This window comes from Chelmon rostratus, chromosome 1 (genome assembly GCF_017976325.1).
Source record: "Chelmon rostratus isolate fCheRos1 chromosome 1, fCheRos1.pri, whole genome shotgun sequence".
NCBI classification, from domain to species: domain Eukaryota; kingdom Metazoa; phylum Chordata; class Actinopteri; order Chaetodontiformes; family Chaetodontidae; genus Chelmon; species Chelmon rostratus.
The window spans coordinates 25,748,456-25,768,025 of NC_055658.1; the positions used below are offsets into that span (position 1 = coordinate 25,748,456).

At 40.8% G+C, this 19,570-nt stretch overlaps 1 long non-coding RNA gene across 1 annotated transcript in view; it reads right to left on the reverse strand.

Annotated features, from left to right (window-relative positions):
* Positions 1-19,570, reverse strand: part of LOC121603886 — a 64,525-nt gene that overhangs the window by 22,828 nt on the left and 22,127 nt on the right. Inside the window, exons 9-11 of the long non-coding RNA XR_006006719.1 lie at positions 18,790-18,832; positions 14,193-14,283; positions 13,787-13,884 (exon numbers count right to left, since the gene is read on the reverse strand). This is a non-coding gene — a long non-coding RNA (uncharacterized LOC121603886). The remainder of the gene's footprint in view (positions 1-13,786; positions 13,885-14,192; positions 14,284-18,789; positions 18,833-19,570) is intronic.

Below are 19,570 nucleotides of genomic sequence, written 5' to 3' on the forward strand. Positions count from 1 at the left end.
GACTCCTTTCAAACCCTTTGCTTTTAGGCACATGAGTATAATACATGGAGTAAAATAAACCTGAATGGCAGTGGGTCAGAAAAAGCTTTCGGAAAACTTGGTGCTTTGATAATGAGATGATGCCATAAAGGTGATGGAAACAAACACTTTTAATGGCTGCGGACAGTAATACCTCACGGTATTTGTGGATAGAAGCAACAAATGATTTATAGCACTATGATTAAGCCTCATCTTTTAAATCCATTCAATTTTCTGCAATTTCACATATATAATCAAAGAGTTTGGGGGGATTATTTTAAAGCATAATCAGTGTTTGTAACTCAGTAATGTCCCACTTCAAATTAATTATATATTTACAGACAGATTTTCATGTCAATTATTTGTGATGCTATCTCAAAATAAGTCTTTTCTCCACAAGCTTCTTCACTGCTGCCGCTTTTCTTGAAAAAGAGCTGTATCTCATCTGCTTCACATAAAAAGACTGCATTATATCCACATGCAAATGACTGTAGAGAACATAGATAATAAAGCCACAGATGAAAGGAACCTGCCGACATGGTAATAGCAGCATGAGCACCGATGAGACTGTGCTGACATCTCATAGCAGCGTCTTTCATTGATATTATCATTGTTTTTGTGAGAATCATCATTAGACTATTCACTTATCTTGTCCTGCTTCCCACACATCAGCAGCTTTATCTGGCTGATCAACATCATCATCACTTGACTGGTCACAAGAAAGAGGGAACAAATCTCGTTTGAATCTAAAAACATTTCCTTGAAGGAAAATAGCCTGAAGCACCAGAAGTCTCGACAAAGATAACTGACCTCTTGCACTATCAGCATCCTGACGGAGAACAGGGCTGCAGGTTTCTGCTATTTTTATAAAGAATGATCACATTCTCCTCTGCGTTCTGATCTGGAGATATCAAATTGAATCCAGTGTTTTGCCGACTATAACCTATGATAGGGTCTGTATTAAAAAAGCTCTCCTTTATCAATATTAAACAGGACTCTAAGCTAACACAAGTCATGACTTGCTAGCGAGTAGACGGCTAAACAGCTGGACTGAGGAGGGCTGATAACTTTAACTGTAACAGGCCAACTGTCATGCAAAGCAAACTATGCCTATATTCCTCAAATGCAATTAAGTGTGTTTAACTAACTGCATTTTATTTTCAGACGTTTGAAAAAGGGATTCATGCTCACAACGTTAAGCTGTAGTCTGCATCCAACCTCCAACACAGATGCACAACAGAGTGCTGTGCACGTGGAGAGACTACCTGGTTCCATCCTGCAACGTTTGGAAGAAAGCAAAACTATAGGGAAAGGGGGAGTGTGAATTTTTAAGGTATGATACATGACAAATGGCATAGACTAAGTTTGACTCATAATATAAAATGATCATCAAAAAAATATACACATAAAAAATCAACACTTAAAAAAAAACCTGGTGGGGTACGAGCCCTTCGTCATGTGTCATGCCCTTCAATGGGCATGACACATGACCAAAAGACCCAACCCATTGGTGAATCAGTAATATAATCAAAATTGTGTCTATATGTATTGGAAATATACAATAGTAACAACATTTTAGCCGAGCCTGTGTGGAACTCAAGCTACATGAAAAACCTTTTCTAGACGTGAGAGGAAAATACCAGCACCCGCTGCTCATGGGAACCATGGTTCAGCTGAAAGGTCTTCTCTATATAAAGGGGTGAAGTGTGCAAGTGTAGCTGCTCCCTGCCATGTTCACTCCATGTTAACCTTCTTCAGCATGGACGGTGCAGAGCAGCAATAAGAACAGAAAACACAATGCACACAGAGGGACATATTGAATGAAACGAGTAAATATGTGTTAGCATGCAAAGACATACGTTAGTACCAGGATGTAAAGTGAAGATGTAACATATCACTCTTAAGCTTGAAGGTCTATCAAAGACTAATTCTTAATGCAAAGTAGAAATCTAAAATAAATAAATGTGATTACATTCAACACACAAAATGATAAACAGGTTAGATACAATCATACTTGCTGTATTTCCAATAATCACCAGTTCATACAGCTGATCTCTGCTGCCTAATAGTCCTGCCTTGGCTCTCAGGTGTCACTTCCCACTTTCTCGCATGTGCAGTTTAACTTGCACCTTAAATATTTACGAGAGCATCTGTGGTCAGCAGTCTTTATCTTGGACGGCCAGACCTTTCAACTTCAACACAAACAAACCTTCCTGTGTGAGTGGAAGCATCATAAATCAACGGACATTCAACCTGCTCTAAAAATACACACACACTTACTTTCAACTCATTACTTCAGTGTTTGTTCTCTGATTCATTCTACCCATTGTATCTTCTAACTAAACAAATACCATTTAAAGAATCCAAGTAATGACTATAGAGGAAGAGGACAGACTAAAACAGAGGGTGGGAGGTGGTAAAATGGAAAGTTACAAAAATCAATAGCAATTAGGACTCTTTTTCTCACATTAAATCAAGATAAAAGCCACACAGGGTGAAATGGAGGAGGCTGTTGCCCACTAACTATTGTGGGATTAATATAAAATCTGTTTATCCTCAGCCGACATTAAGCAACCAAACTAGAGAGGAAGAGACTGTCTGCTCTACTTAAATTCTCAAATTTGAAAGGCTAAGATAAAAGGCTTAAATAATGACTGATGATGAATGATTAGCATGAACGATCAGCACTAAATTACTGATAATTAAAGCAATACTTTGTTACACTACCACTTTTCTGAGAAAAGACATGCAAATACAGTAAAGGCATTCCTGTAATAAATGAGTTAGTCCTAACAATTCTCATAGCCTGAAGCCTACTTTATTTGATTATTAACACTCGATCTGACGTTTCCATTTGTATTAAACTGAGCAAAACAGGATTAAACAATTCCAGCATTTTGCTTTCCAACAGCTTTGGATTTGGTTAAAAAACGTCTATATTTACAGATAAAAAAGCCTGTATCTAATGCTGAGTCTACAAAAATAATGAGGTAACAAAGCTTCAACAGGTCAGAATACAAGAGAGAATACCCCACTATCCTATTCCCTAACGTCATTGTACTGTACATCTACTTTGACTGATCTTGGCAACTTTCTGTGCAACCTCAATCTTTATTAAATGTATTCAGGGATAGTATTTTCAAATTTGCATTCAGATTTAGAAACAAAGTAAAATGCTCTGAGCAGCAGCCACAGTGTCTGCCTGAGGTACCGAACGCCATTGATCTGTGCACATCACCGCCGGACATTTCTCGTTTTCAAAAATTGTTGGCCACTGTGTGTTTTGTGCTGTGCTCTCGTAAGTTTAATAGGCAATCAGCCTCCGTAGAGATATGACTCAGAACAGGACAGGATGTTACTGTAAGTCGTAAAAAGCATGTGGCCCCCCGATGTGAGGCTAAAGCCCATTTAAAAACGTTTCAAATGGGTTTCTCTAATTACTGCCTGTAAAAATGACCCTGGCAAGCTACACATGGAAATGAAGAAAACTCAAAGAGAAAAGTTTGCCTAATGAAATGGAATAGCAATTTCATCTCCTCTTTGATGTGAAAGAGGAAAAACTAATATCAAATCATGAGAATCATAGTTAAATCAGAGTTTAAAATAGCAAGGAAAACAGCTGTACCGAGTTTTTTTCAGCTCATTTCCATGAATCACTGGAACAATATTGTCATTTTGTCATGCATCTCATAATGTATGCAATCGCTATATTTGCCACATTCATGGCAGTGACCAGACTACGCAAGCAAAAAGCAAATGATGTAAATGACTAACGATGCACAACAGGAAGAGCAGAAATGGAGAAAGGAATTGAAGAGAAAAGTCCCAGCTCTGTGATTGGTGACTGTCATGACCGCAGATGGTAGAAACAAGAGCGGAGAGCGGGAAATGAAGCAGCAAAGAAACAATCTGGTGAAAAACTGAGCACGGCCTGAACACCGACAAGTCATCGCTAAACCTGCCTGGGGGTGAGAGCTGGAAACAAATCCACCCCATTTGCGGGAAATGTGTGGAAAATATCCATATTCAAGACGGAGGGGGGAAAAAAACGGGCCTGGCTGTGTGTGACTACGTGCGCAGGCCAGGCGATATGACTGGTCTCACCAGGAGGGAGGATTCGGGTGGAGAGAGGGCAGCGCAGTCCCGGACGGTGCAGCGCTTTGCATAATTTAACAACAAGTGTGAAGTCCCTCCAGAGTTGGAGGGAGTCTGCACGACTTTGGGTAAAGAGCAGGTACTTTGCTTTAAAGGAGGTTTTATCACAATTATTAATGTTTACGAGCTGAGAGCACTATCTGCTCTGAGGAAGGACGGGCGCACCTGAAGTTGGGTATTATTTTAGTTGCTGCCACGGTTTGTTTGTGTTTGTGAAAGTTTTTGTAGTTGATTTTTTATTTTTTGTTCTTTCTTCCCCCACACTGAAGCCCAAAGGAACATGAAGAGAAAGAAGAGGCAGAAATTGGGGAGTGTGAGCTGAAATGCCTGCAACACATTGTGTGCTGCACAGATTGGGCATTATAGAAACAAACCCCTTATTTAAATTTCAGTCCCGGTTTATTTGCAGGCACTTTTGTGTGTATCTGTGTGCAGTGCAGCTAAACAAACTGTGGTCTGAGAGGGCTTATTGTGTCAAGATGTTTAAAATAAAGACTAAGTCAGCCATCTATGGTAATATTGAAGTCATTTTCAAGTGTTGTCCCCTGCATTTATGTGCATGTGTAATCCTTCTGCAGAAGGCAGGGTGGACAACGTCAGACACGATGAAATTCATAGAGAGGCACTCACAATGTAAATCGATGGAATTACTAATGAAAAAAGCAAATAGCATGAACAAAAAGAGCCAAACTTCTGAATGAATGGACACAAACAGATGCTCGAGAACTTTCACTTAACACAGTCTAAAGTTCTGTTCCAGATCAGGAAATACGTGATCAATGAACTTGATTTTATGTCATGTGCATTTTATGAGTTGAACACGCAAGAAAGGATGAAGACAAATGACCTTCGTTGTTCTTTGTCAAAGTCAGGTGACTTTCGTAATCATGGTAACAACAATAAACGTGGTTAATGGTCACTGTGTGGGTAGGTTTTAGGCAACAAAACTGGGGGGTTAGATTAAGGAAAAGACCATGGCACAGTAAAATAATTATATTAACGTGTGTTAGGTACACGATGCAAGTTAAATACGGTATGTCACTTACAGACGTAAGATAAAATAAGTGTTGCCATGACATCCGTGCCTGAAATGACAAGTGAAAAGTTTAATGCAGAGAACGTTAATTGACATGTGAAAAGCAAACGATAATACATCAAGTGACTTAAAACACCGGTGTGCTATTGATACGCCTGGTGAGAAAAGGCTTCATCAAAGAACAAATAAACAATAAAAACAACAAAAAGACTAAGCATGCACATCATTATGTTGGACACTTGACTGTTTTTGATGCTTGATGCTGCAGACAGATTTCAGTCTGCACCCAGAGTCCTCATCCAGCCTCGCTGGCAGAAACAGGTTTGGTTTAGAGGCTCTAAGTTTTGCATGTTTACACACTAATGTGCCAGCTTTCAATTGACCATGCTGTGACTGTTTAAACCCCTTACTTACAGTTTGCATACAGAGTAAGCTAGGACTGCTCAGGTGCATTGGTGGTTGGGTTTTCCATGGCTGGACGGAGTGAATCAACATGACCTATTAGCCTTTATACATGTGGCCAACCTGACTCCTACGCTAGTGCAAAGAAAATATAACTGAAGTGTAACTTGTATTGATTACTTTTACTATTCACCCTCACATAAACCCCAGTTAACTGCACCCAGGATGCAATTCTGTGTGGGAAGACAGCTTGCGCAGGTCAGCTGCAGCTTCTGTACATCGATGCCATGAGGCCTGCCCTTTCAAAGACAAGATGCATATTTTTCATGCACGACAGACTGCGATAAATGACAACTGGAATAATAAAGCGCCCTGCTGCACTGCTGGGAGAAAGAAACAGAAACAGAGAAAAAGAAGTAGCCAGACACAAAACAGATGTAATGGTTGAGTTTGATTAAAAGAGGAAAAGATATAAAAGCAGGGCAAGGATTAGTCTGCCGGATGGCTGCTAGGAAATTGAAGGTAATATGTCCGAGCCCCTTCAGCAGCGAGGGAAGAGTAATAGAGACAGCCAAAGCCAACATCTTCATCCAAGATCAATGCTCTCTAATCCAGGACACATGCACGCATTAATGATCTCTTAACCTCTCACACCTTCTTCTCCTGCCCCCATCCTCTTAATCTGTGACCTACTCGTTCCATCAGCGCTGTCTGCTGAACATCTGAGGTCCCTGGGTCCCAATAACTCCGTCGACAAACACGAGTTGGCAAACGTTTTTAAAACTGCCTCTCACTGAAAAGTTCTCCGCTCTCCACAGAAGCACTCTCCTCTTGACAAATATCTCACCGTTTAATGACGCAATTTTGCTGTAAAGTTCAAGATCATTACCAACCAGAAAGTGAGAGGTGCATATGTCACAAGCAACTAAAAACAATGAGACTGCCAATTCGCCAATGAAAAATACAGCCAGGCTTGGTGTACATGGTGCTGTATATTTGTGGGAGCCCATTTGCTGCAGTTGATATTTGTAACTAGGAATGGGTGGCACACAGTCTTACATCTAAGATGAAATATCAAACCACTAAAGCAAAAACAGTAAGTATTGGTTAAGACAAGCTGGAATAGTCTGTGCAGGGAATCAGGTAGAAACTTGATGTCACCTTTTCTACTGTGAGCAGCTTAAAATTTTTGGTGTAGAAAAAATAATTATGGCTTCATTGATTAAGTAAGATAAAAGCACATATGTATTTATTATATGTTTTCAATTAATATTAATTAGTTTAAATTCCTAAAATATTTTATAATTTATTTCACTTTATATTCATTAATATTTTTCATGTCATCCATCCAGTGTATTATTGTCATTATTCTTATATTAGTCTCATTTGTTCTGATATTTTGTTTCCACAGGTAGATGATTTGTAATTTATGTTATGAATATATTTTAAAAAGAAAATAAGAAAACTTGCATATGAGGCCCATGATCTCGTCTTCAGGTAAAAGTTACAGTGAACAGTGTTTTGTGTGGTTTTATGCAAGCCATGCACTTTGTGTGTTCGTGTGCACACGTGCAAAGCCTTCAGGCTTTAACACAGGGTCAAAGAGCAAAGACTGAAATACATGTTGCAGCCAAAGTGTCAGACTCTGATAGTGTACAGGGGAAAAAGCTGCTGCTGTTGAATTAAATTAGTTTAAAAGAAAGCGCAGCAAAAAAAAAAAGTGTAACTTATTGTTCGCAAAGACCAGAGGCTGTGTTCCTGCTGGCTTCGCTTCTCTGACTCTCTCCACGGCCCAGTACGTTCTGACAAAAAGACGCTGCACATCTTTCAATAACAGGGAGAGAACTCCGCCACCAAACAGCCCACAGCCCTGACGCATCCCAGTGAATGGGATGTAGGGCATTTTCTCATGAGGCCAAGGGTCTGCACGCCTTTGGATTTCCCTCATATCCCACCACTCGAACATACGGTACTGTGTATCCCTGCCAATTACACCTGCATGCACTCTAATTAGACTCACAGTGACACAGTCTGATGCAGAGGTAGAAGTTTTACTATGAAATCAAAATTAAAACAGTACTTTTCTACATGTAGGACATGTCATATCCTTTAGATATACTGTATCTCACATGAAACATTTCCAACATTGTGTTTGATTGTAATTTTCACATCAGCATTAGTATAAGTAGATAATGCTCTTTTCCTGTTTTAATCACCAAGTCACTATGAAAAGATTTGCTAAATTAGGCAACTCGCCTTCTACACATTGAAAAAAAATGCCTGTCCAAGCTCACCCAATCAGAAATGAGCTGCACCAAAAACCTATATCGAAATCTGCAACTTCATGCATGACACAGGATGTGCTTTCCATGATTTTAAAACCCACAAAGACAAAGAAGACATTGTCTTTCAAGAGCAGAAAGTGAGTGTGTCGAGTGTTCTTGTCGGCCATCTGATAGGTCACTTATTGACTGCAGGCTTTGAGCTGACTGATTGGGGACTTGGCTGATAGACACTAATACTGCTGCTCACACAAGCTCAGTTCTCCTCTCTGTCTCTTACCCTGCTGGCCTGCTTTAACATTACTTTACTGTTGTTTCTATCTGCTGAATGTTTGCATAATGCTTTCCTCATCAAGGCGAAGGTGTTCACAGCTGTTGCCAGGTGCCAGCTGTTGTCTATGCCATCTATGGTTGGTTATGATGTATGTACTAGAGGTCTTCATGGGTCCAGAATTTTGGATGATCTGAAGCAGACCCTTGGAAACCCACCCAAACTTGTGGTTTTAAAGTTTCTTTAAAGACCAATCAGTTACTTCTCCAAATATTCATCACCTACTTTTCAAAGTCCATATGAACCACTCTTCACACCTGCATAAATTAGATCCATCACTTATTTAAAAAGAAAAAATCTGTGACTTTTAAAGCTGGTTTGTCAGTGGAGAAGAACACCAGGAGTATGTAACGGAACATGGTCCATGCTGAATATGCTGGTCCAGCTAAAAACACAAAGGCTGAATCCGTCAGCACGTAAGTTTCACGTTTCAATCACTACTGAGCCTGTTTGCAATCTGTACGACATCTTTATCTTCACTTCACTTGCCGCCGCATGTGATTGGAGGGGCCAATTCCACCCTCCATTAAACACAAGAGCAGAGGATTTTAATGATCGTGTGAAATGCTAGTGGTACCTCTCTGTTTCCCAGGCAACGACCCAAAGGTTGACACATGTTTCGTAACAGGGTCCCCACAAACGCTAATCACTGATTTCCGATTGAATGGATATTTGGTGTTACATTTTTTTTTTAGCCAATGTATATATACACAGGAGAAACCTGAGAAATGGATGAAGCATCCAGTGGCCTACGCTGCCCATAGGTGAAAATGTAGTGCGAACGTGTCAGTCTACTTGTGTTACCCTGGTGACAGATTGTCAACCTGTCCAGGGACTACCTCGCCTCTCTCCGAGCCCCCCACAGCAGCATAAGCAGTTTAGGAAATAGATGGCTAGATGGATCTATTTGATATATCTTCCCATCGTGCCTTTCAGTGTGATGTCACTCCTTCCCATCAGTGTCCAGAGGATGCTCTTCCAATTCAGAGGCAATCAGGGAGAAAATGAAAATCTCACTGGGCTGTATTATTTATACACAGAGAACCTGCTTTCTCTGCAGCCTGCCCTCATTATGTGTACACACACGTACACACACACACACACACACACACACACACACACACACACACACACACACACAGACACACAAAGGACATGCCACTGACTTACATTAGTTTCCTGGTGACGTACCCTCACCCCCTTTTTTATAGTAGCATTAGCAGCTGTGTTCGACAGATACAGCGTACTAAAGGCATAGTTACAGGTAAATGTATTTCTTTTCTTTTATCTGTGTTTTTGAGGACAGTGATGATGGTCAGTGACTGAAGGTGTCAGTTCTTTAATGAGGTTTGTGCTTCAGTAAGTTTTATAAAAAAAGAGCAGGTAAGAATAAGTTAAGCATGTGAGTGAGAGTAATGTGAGGACATCGAGCTACTTAACTAAATTTAATGTTAAGGCCATTCAAATGGCTGATGAAAGCAAAATCAACTATTCTATGTGAATTTGTTTTTTTTAACCTTCTCAAAACAGCAAAAAAAAGTCTTAAGTCAATCATGGTATCCACCATGCAGATAGTAGTTCAACTGAAAACAACAGAGGTGAATGGAATCAGGTTTGCGGTGCTCTGTATGAGCCACAGATATCACTGTTAACTATTTTTATAAAGGCGCTCTAAAGAGACAGTTTGGTTTGTTCATTCTGGGGTGCCATAGAAACATGGCAGTGCAACATGGTAGACTCTGTGAAAGAGGCCACAAAACATAATTCTGATTATTATTTTAAATTTCTGCCAGCAAGTCCACCTAACTCCTACACACTGGACCTCTAAAGGAAGTCTTTATCTCATCTTCATCTTTATTTATGGCCTTATTGGCTTGGATTCTTTTGACAAATGGCACACTAATCTGGTCAATAAACGACCAACTAATTTGCCTCCTAAGTAAGTAAAAAACATATTCAGTCAGCACCACTGGATATTCTAAAGTTTTGTGAAAAGTTACCTGAACTGGCACTTTCAACCCACTGCGAGGTGAATTGTTACAGCAATTAATTTAATGGATCTGTGTTTCCGCCACATCAACTGGGGATTAAAGAACAAAGGGAGGAATAAAGCAAAACGGGTGAACAGTGCTGAGTTTAGAGGACGGCATGTCACGGCAGTGGGGTCTTAAATTCTGACGAGGAGCTGGATGTGACAGGGACCATCTCCCTGACACTAGAGAGGCTTAATCATCTCTCATGGTTTCACACATCATCGCTCTTTGCTTCAGATTAGATAAATCACTCCTTTTAATAAAGCCTTTCTGGGAGTTTGACTCTCAGAGGAAATCGTGATCTATGGTGTCTCAGACTGTAGTAATGTCAAATATCTACATAAGTCCCTAACCAATAATACGCTGGTATATTACCTTGTTGGTCACAGAAGGTCACAGCGCTGAAGCTTGTCACTGTTTTCTGCTGAAGCGAAGCTGAGGGCAGAAGACGACTGTGGCATCAGATGGCCTGAATTCATCTGCCCAGTCTGCTGTATCTTCAGGTCAAGCCACGGGCACAGTCAACAACTCAGGTAGTCATTGTAATGCATGAGGTGAGATAATACAAGATCCTGTCAAGTGCTTTTAAACAGAGGTCCTGTGCAAGTTCAAATCATTTGTGTTTGAACTTTTTCTCCTCTGGAAGTCTTGCCAGCAAAGCAAAGCCAGATGGATAAAATGCGAAAACATTGTAAATTACAGCAAGATCGCTGCATTTCCAGCCTGCATATCTCTTTAAATGTCTTGCTATTCTCCTTCCCACTCTCACTCCATGATAGGACACCTAAAGGAAACAGTGCTATCGGGTTACAATTCATCCAATCTGCATGCGGATGGTGGTTGCAGCTGGTTCAGCAAACTTCTATAGCCGAGATGTCTTTTATTTAAATCACAACCTCCAGATTCTCCTGGGGGATCCTGAGGCATTCCCAGTCCGCATAGTTATACATAATCCCAGTGTGTTTTATTCCAGCCCAAGGGTCTGCTACTAGTGCCTGGAATACCTCAGGGAGACGTCCAGGAGGCATGATCAGATGCTCAAACCAGCTCAATCAGGTCCATTCAGTGTGAATGTGCAGCCGATCTACTCCTAGCTAATAATTCTATCCCTAAGGAAGAGCCCACACATCTTGCGAAGGAAACTCATTTCGGCCTCTTGTGTTTTCAATTTCATTCTCTTAGTTGTTACCCAGAGCTTGTGGCCCCAGATGAGGACAGGAATGTGGATTGGTAAAGTGTAACACAATCTGGTACGACACATCCATCACTGCGGATGCTGTGCCGGTTGTTTTTGTGAGAGTAATTTATTCAAAAGCATTTCAGAACAAGAGCTAAGCTCCCAGGGAGCCTACAGTTTGGACACTGGTGTGAAAGTTTACTCTGTCTCTGAAATAACTGCTGATCCAGATAATATTCCTCCTCTTTGTGTTTGGGAAAAGAGATTAATGCTACCAAGTCATAAGGACCAGGTTCAAGTTCAAGCGAAGTCAAAATAAAGTGGGACGTCTTGTGAATTTTGAGTCGAGTCTCAAATCATCACATCGGGACTCGAGTCATGACCCCAGTCTGGCCCAATGCCCTGTGCTGGAACACTTTCAATGCATGTTTTCAGATCACGCACAGATGCATCTCTCAGCCTTGATTTGCTCTGCATAGACCAAATGTCTGCTTGCATTCAGTTGCATCTTTCCACTGGATGGATTCATGCACTCTCTACGGTTTGATCCACATGCAGTCTGAACACGCCTCTGGGTGAAATTGAATGGAATTAATGCAGCAGAAATGTACATTATGATAAATTTTCCATGCAAGCGAATGAATTTGTTTTTCTCCCTTTCCCATAAGGGAAAGCAGTTTTCTATAAGAAAACTGGACACACCACTCCGATGCAGGCAAGGTTCAAACCTTTCATGAATGAAGTATGGTGTACTGCAGAAGACTTGTGCAACCTATTTTAATTTAAAAGGACTTGCATTGAAGCTGATCCCAGTCTGCACCTAACTCTGTGTGGATTTTGGACGTTAGAAACTGTTTTCTCAGCAGCTCAGAAGTGAACAAAAGTTATAAGATCCCTAGCATACTAAGGCTAATCATTACACTAGAGGTACCAGTCATTGTGTAAATACAAAATAGCGCCCAACTTTTGCTTAAAAACGCCATTATTTCATCAATTACAGTATAGCCAGATAACTACAGTCCGCTCAAACTGAGAGAAGGACGACATGACTGTCACTTTGGCTGCAATCTCCATAAATTTAACCTGCATGGCAAGGAAGCAAGATGTACAGCTAATTATGTCCAACACCGAGACGTGGATTCTGTCTCGGTCTCAGGGGAGAGGTTAGACAAGATGAAGGGGAGCATAAAAGGCAAACTGCACGTCGTGGTGGCAGCGCGAGAGACGATGCACACATGACAGCAGGAGCAGGTGAGAATTATTCAGACTGGAAGACGTGGAAGAGATGGTGGATGAGACACTGTGAGCTATTCACCACAAATATGCTACAGCATCCTTATTCTCTCTCAGGTGATCAAGATAAACAAAACTCCTCAAGCTTAACTGTAATTCCATGCTAATTAATTAAGCTTCCGGGGCCTCAGTGGGGCAAGTAAAATGCAGATTTTAATTAAAAGTTGAAGCTGCAAGGTTTGCCTGGTCTTTGAATTATTTGGATTATTCATTCCTGAATTCCTTTACAAAATGGCATTCTGACAGCTGGACTGGGTTTTACAAGACCCCACTGCAAAAAAAGTTCATCTGAATAAGTATTTAATGCCAATTTATTTTCAAAGAAGCCTCACTTGTTTAAAGATTATTAATACTGTCAATGCACTGTGAAAGGACAGAGAAGATCTGATAACCACTACTGTGCAGACTATTTAACTTAAGCTTAACAAATGAGATGAGCCACGTTGGAGAAAAAAAGCAAATATGAGGCTAAACCTTTGTTATTGACTTAATATTGTGATACTGAAATAAGAATCATCAAACATTGTATAATATGCTTTGTTATATCTGCAATAATGAGCTTCATAGTCACGATAGATGAAATGACCACATGCATTGTGAAAGCTGTCCCTCGTAGTGTTGAATCCACAAAGATTGCACAGTTTCCCTCAGCTCTACAGAGTCTTTTATATTTCAGGCCACAACGTTACTGTTAGGTCACTACCATCAGCCTCATTTCCAGCAACAGCAGGTGGCTGTTCAGCTAAAAGCTTTGATAAAGCATCTGTACCTTACCTGCCCAACACCTAATGGCAGAGAGACAAAGTTCGAGACAAGCTGGTGAAGAAAGTGGAACATTATTTGACAGTCACCAGGTGGCCGGAAACATAACTAAATGAAAGCTAATGTTGCTTTGTATCAGCTTTTGTAAATGGTAACCTGTTAGCACCTTATCAAGTGCTACAAAAATCAGTGTTGCATTGTCTGCAAGTAGCCAAAATACACGTCAGTGTGTCAGTGTGCAACTGTAACCCAACTGCATTCAGAAAATTCAGAAAAAATAGAAACCCCAGGACTTACTGGACTCTGTGAAGGAGAAGGGTGATGGAGAGAGAAACTGAGCCGTGGCCCGCAGCCAAAAACTGTCTGTGTGGATGAAGGTGACGCTCCCCTTCTGTCTGAGATCCAGATGAAAGAAGGGTTCAGCCACTCAGAAAGCTCAACGGGGAAAAGTGCTACCTTCAAGTTACCTGTCACAGTAATCACAGCTGTCAGCTGTCATGATTATTACAGAGGCCTTGAACTGATTGCCATAAGATGATAGAAGGTTATCTTTGTGACAGGCCTATTCAATATCAAAAGACAAGCCGGGGATAGCCCAAGTGTTTTTTGGGGTCCTTGTTTGCCCCCGTTCTCAGTCCCCAACCTCCCTCTGACGAAACTTACAGCAAGAAAAAATAGAGATTTTTCAGTATCAAACACTCACCTCTTGTAGTTCTCTCAATGTTTGTCGCTTTGAAGGGGGCGGCAGCTGCGGTTAGCTTAGATTCGGGGACTCCGCACATGTACCGCAGGTCCTGTGGAAATGAGAAAAAAAAACAGTACTCTGATTTAAAAATGTGATCTGTCACATGATTTTGGTCATGTACGAACACAAACTATTACAGGACCAGTGTGCAGGATTTAGCAACATCTAGCAGTGAGGTTGCAGAATGCAACCAACTGAAGATCCCTCGCCTCAGCGAAAGGGGCTCTCTAGAGTCAGTGTTTGGTTTGTCCACTCGAGGCTACTGTAGAAACATGGCGGTGCAACACGGTGGAGTCTACGGAAGAGGATCCACTCCCTCTGTACATATAAAGAGCTCATTCTAAGGTAGCAAAACCACATCAATTCTTAGTTTCATGTGATTATACACTAATGAAAACATAACTATAAATATCATATTCCATTTCTGCCAGTAGATCACCCTAAATCCTACACAGTGGACCTTGAAGGATACGTTTAAAAATAACAAACTGGAGTGGAAATATTTCATGATATAAAATTTCAACCTAAAGCTGCAATTTTGAGAAAAACTAATAAAGGTGTATTTTTGTACAGCCTTGCTATGAAGGCAGGTTACATCAGAAGCCACATTGTTAAGTGACACAAGGGCTGACATTCAGCTCCATATGAGTTTTCACAACAACATGAGATCATTCACAGAGCCCCAGAGCTCCATCGATTGCTATTCTTCACTCAAACCTACACATTCATTTAACATGCAGGGGTAGGAAGTGTTGTATCAGTGCGATCGCAGTATCTGCTGAGTGCAGCTGGTGGTTCATCACTCCCCCACTGTTAAAAACTCCTTTTTTCTCTCTCTCTCAAGAACCACATCTACTGTATGGCTCTGCCACAAGTGTTATTATTCAAACAGCCACAGTATCCGAATAACAATGCTATCATTCATCAGTGTAAAAGGCCTTAAGGTTGTTTTTCCTCCTGACAGATGGCAAGTCTTCCTTTACTTCCCATTCTTCCAGTACTACTCTGAAATTTGTCTGTGTGGTGTACTCTCATACTTGAAGGTTTCTGAAAATGGCTTTATTCAGTATGATGGAACCAGTTTTTAGCTACACTCGCAGCTTCACTGTAGGGATCGAAATACTGGTTTGTACATTTAGGTCATGAGTGAAATGATGACAACGGCAATGAAAACCGGCTTTTCGTCTAGCACCGTGTCTCAACAACTATTGGATTTATTGCCATGAAATCTGGTAAATATTCATGGTCCGCACAGGATGAATTGTGATAACAGACGCCATCGCAAAGTCCAAATTTCAGTTTGTCTTTGATTTATGCTGAATTACCTGCAAAAATAACATTCCCATCTGCCTCATCTGTATTTGTGCATAGTGTAAAGTAGCAAATTAAACATGCTTAACACGCTTATCAAAGATGGGACTGTATTAAACATGACGAGCTAGACATGCTAACATTTCTATTGTGAGCATGTTAGCAGGACTACCACTTAAACATTTACTTCACTGCTAAGGATCAAACACTAATATATAATAATGAGCATTACAGCTTCGCAGAGCTGCTAGCACGCTCGTTCAGGCCTGTTCTTTTCCAGATTTACTCGTAGCAAAGAATCAGATTGAATCCTGCTAGAACAAATCCAGAAACAAATTGGATTCATGCACGTTTTTATATGCACCAGAGGCCAACTGTGCATTCCTGGCATCCAGTGGCAACAAACTCCCTTCATGTGTCGCTCTGAACCTGGCTGCATTATTGGATTTGCCAGCAGAGATGAGTATAGCATTTATTGTTTTCTGTTGCCAAAGGACACAACACAATAACTTGCTTTGAGAATATAAATGCAATTGAACCCTGGATGTTGCGGTTAAATGTCTGAAGGTGTGAGCCAACGGACTGCAAATCAAATTTTAGAGGCGCATGAATGCATACAAAGTCAATAAGGTGCATTGAACAGGTGCAGACTTGTGGCACAAACTGTGAGGAAGATGCATCCATCAAAGACGAAATGTTTCTATTTGAGTGAAAAACTTCCCGAAGCTGTGTTACTCCAGCACACGAACACACAGGGGATAATTCAAGCTTCACACATTTTCTACTGTTCACATCTGAAACAACTAGAACACATTGACTAAAACTGCATATTACAGCCTTTCCCATAAAGTAAAATCCAGCAGTTTCAGCAGAGGCCTCAGACAGTCTAACTGAACACAACGATGGCTCCACATCCATCCCATGTTCCTGAACAGGCTGGAATAAGTACTGACAGGTGGACTGGAACAAATGAAATACCTGACAGAAAGTGGACAGACAGCCAGAGAGAGTGGCATGAGGGTGGACACAGAGAAACAGAACAACCAGCATTGGCTTATCGTGTTTCACAGTCTTAGGTGGCTGGATGTTTGCCAGAGGCCTCATTATGGAGCTACAAGGTGCGGGATAGCCTGCAGATAACGCTTTTCACCCGCATACCTGCAATTAATCACAACCAGAAGGGGCCAAAATGGCTTAGAATTATGTAAAATGTGCACTTTTCTTGCTTGAATGTGTGGTTGCTGTTTACATGAACACATCCTAGATGTACAAGATTGTGTGTTAAAGGGGCCTTATTTTACATTGTAGACACCAGCTTTTTGCAAAATGGTTTAAAATAGCTGTTTTTAATAGAGTCCATGACATGTAAGCGGACCTGGCTTTTTATTTCTACAGGAGGTCACCACAGGCAGCCAAGCCCCAGCATCTAGTGAAATATTTTGCTGTAAGTATGGCCAGGAGGCATTTGACCCATCTGGGAATTACCAATGATTAAATTCCATCGAGTGAATATCCTATAGAGGTGCTACAATTTATAGTAATATTTCAGGTACTGCTGAGCTGATTTTTTCATTAATTAATTTATTTTTTTTCCAAAACATGGAGAATATAGTGGACTCCCACACACTGCCAACACTCAATTTGTTTAAAGAAGCTTTGGTTGTAGCCCATCAGGCATTAAGCACACAGTATAATAAGCAGCACCTTTATACTATAGCTACAGCTGCTCAAAAATGGCATTACATCAACATAGTACACAGGTGGTGTTAATGTCAGCTGTTTATGACAGAAATGTTATTTCTTTTACATTCATATAAACAGCTGCCTACCAAGATGTACATTAGAGTGCACACTTTCAGCATTTAAAGTTTTAAACCTTTAAACCTTATTACAAAATATGCCACCAGAGCAATAAATGTGTTACCTTTAGTGAACATGCCGTCTGTTGAGACGTTAGTGGATTATTCTGACTCACCGTGCAGCTGCGAGGGACAATTTGCACAGTAGAGCCTCTTGTGAATATATTTATTTGAATGTAACAGGGAAGAAATAAAGAAAAAGCAACAACATGAAATAGGTACGGCTCTAAACTCTAAGCAGTTCATTGCTTCTGTAGAACAGTTAATGATGCCAGTACAAGTGCTGCTCCTTCATGCAGTGATGTTTGTGCTTGTGATGATTATAGACTTACTGTCGTATTTATGGTGACGTTACAATCTGTGTTGCCCCTTGAAACTATAAAAGGCAACATATGCTGGCAGCATACAGGGTGTGTCAAACATTGAACAATGTGTAAATGTGGCAGTGTTGGACCTACTGGAAGGCACATGCGAAAGGGGTGGGCTAGCAGTTTCCCCATGCCTCCTATCTTTTTGCTGAGATAAACACCTCAGAGAAATTGAATGTAGGTATATTGATTTTCTAATCTCTCAGCAGAAAACTTCCCAAGTATCCCCTTCAATGATAAACATGCTTACTACACAGTCTAAACAGGTAAAGGCGAAGAACCTGTGCAAATCGGACTGCAATTTATTAACAAAAGACAAATACAGAGTAGCTTCCTGCAAATCTCTCAAAGCAATTAACTGCAAAAGTAGACATGTTTTATAAGATTCTGTTCACATTATAACTCTAAAAGACCAACTACAGGAAATTTACATTAAGCATCTACAATCGGTCAAATACGACCTCAATCATCACTTTCCTGTCTGTCTACTTTCACGGGTTATAAGAAAAACAGGGTTCACTTTCAGTTCACTCTCTCATAATTTATTTCATTGTGAAGCTGGATTGAGAAATTGAACAGGACATGTACGACGAAGACATTCCTCTATCTCTTTTCACACAGCGGCAAAGGAGAAGCTAATTTTTCTTTGAAGGCTCACTCACTTCATGAAAAGGGGTTATTTTATTCACGATACATCAGCTCAAAAGTGTGGGCAAAGCTAAATCTGTGATTTTACTGTCTGTGTTGCTCGACAATCTCTCCCAAGTTAACAGTTTGATCAGGTTTTTCATCTTTCGTGCCTCCCCGAGTGATAAATATTCACCAGTGGAGTCAAACAGTCTTGATGTGTCGCTCTGAAGTTGGATTGTGGGAGCGTCGCAACAGATATTTCTTATGGTTTTCCGTAAGGAAAAAAAAACTACATTGTTATCAACTGGAGATACTGCGAAAATACGTACCTCTGTGTAAAAATAACATCACTGATTCAAGCAGAGGGAAGCAGAACCACAATCTCACCTTTGAATCTCTGGAACGCTCCCGCATCAGAGCAGCGATCATCCTGTAACAAAGAAGGGAATTATTAGTATTTGTAATGGCAACGGGCTTGCTGCATTAACCTCATCTCTAATTAAGCTGGGTAAACACCTGCGGCATTAGACCACCACCTGTTAGGGTGTAGGGCGGGTGGGTCAGCTGATGATGCTGTGTCATTTAAGTGCAACACACCCTGGCTGTCTTGCAGAGCTTCACTTGATGCATCAGGTGCATCATACTAACAGAAGAAGCATAGATTGAGGTACAGAAGCCAGGATGTGCTGATCCAGAGAATGAATGACAAAAGTTCTGGTTTTCTAGACAGGCAGATAGTGGAAGTGCCGTATTCTGACAAGCTGTTACGTCACTGGTGTGTGTCATTTTTCAGTCTACCCAACATCCTACAGCAGGCATGTCCAGACCATACCATAAAGGGCCGTGTGGCTGCAGGTTTTCGTTCCAACCAAGGAGGAGCACACTAGGCTGGACTCATATAATCAGCTGATCTCAGTCTTCAGCTGATAATTAGGTGACCTCTTGATTGGTTGGAACAAAAACCTGCAGCCACATGTTCCTTTATGGAATAGTTTGGACATGCCTGTCCTACAGCGTCCTGAAGTTCATGTGTCTGTGATCACTGATTAAGATGGCAGGTGGCTAACAAATATGGATTCAAATGTATGTTCTCAAATGTTTCATGGGGAAAGAAAGGCAATCAGGACACTTGTTCTGAGTGCTTTAAAAGGCAACTGGACTTGCTTGA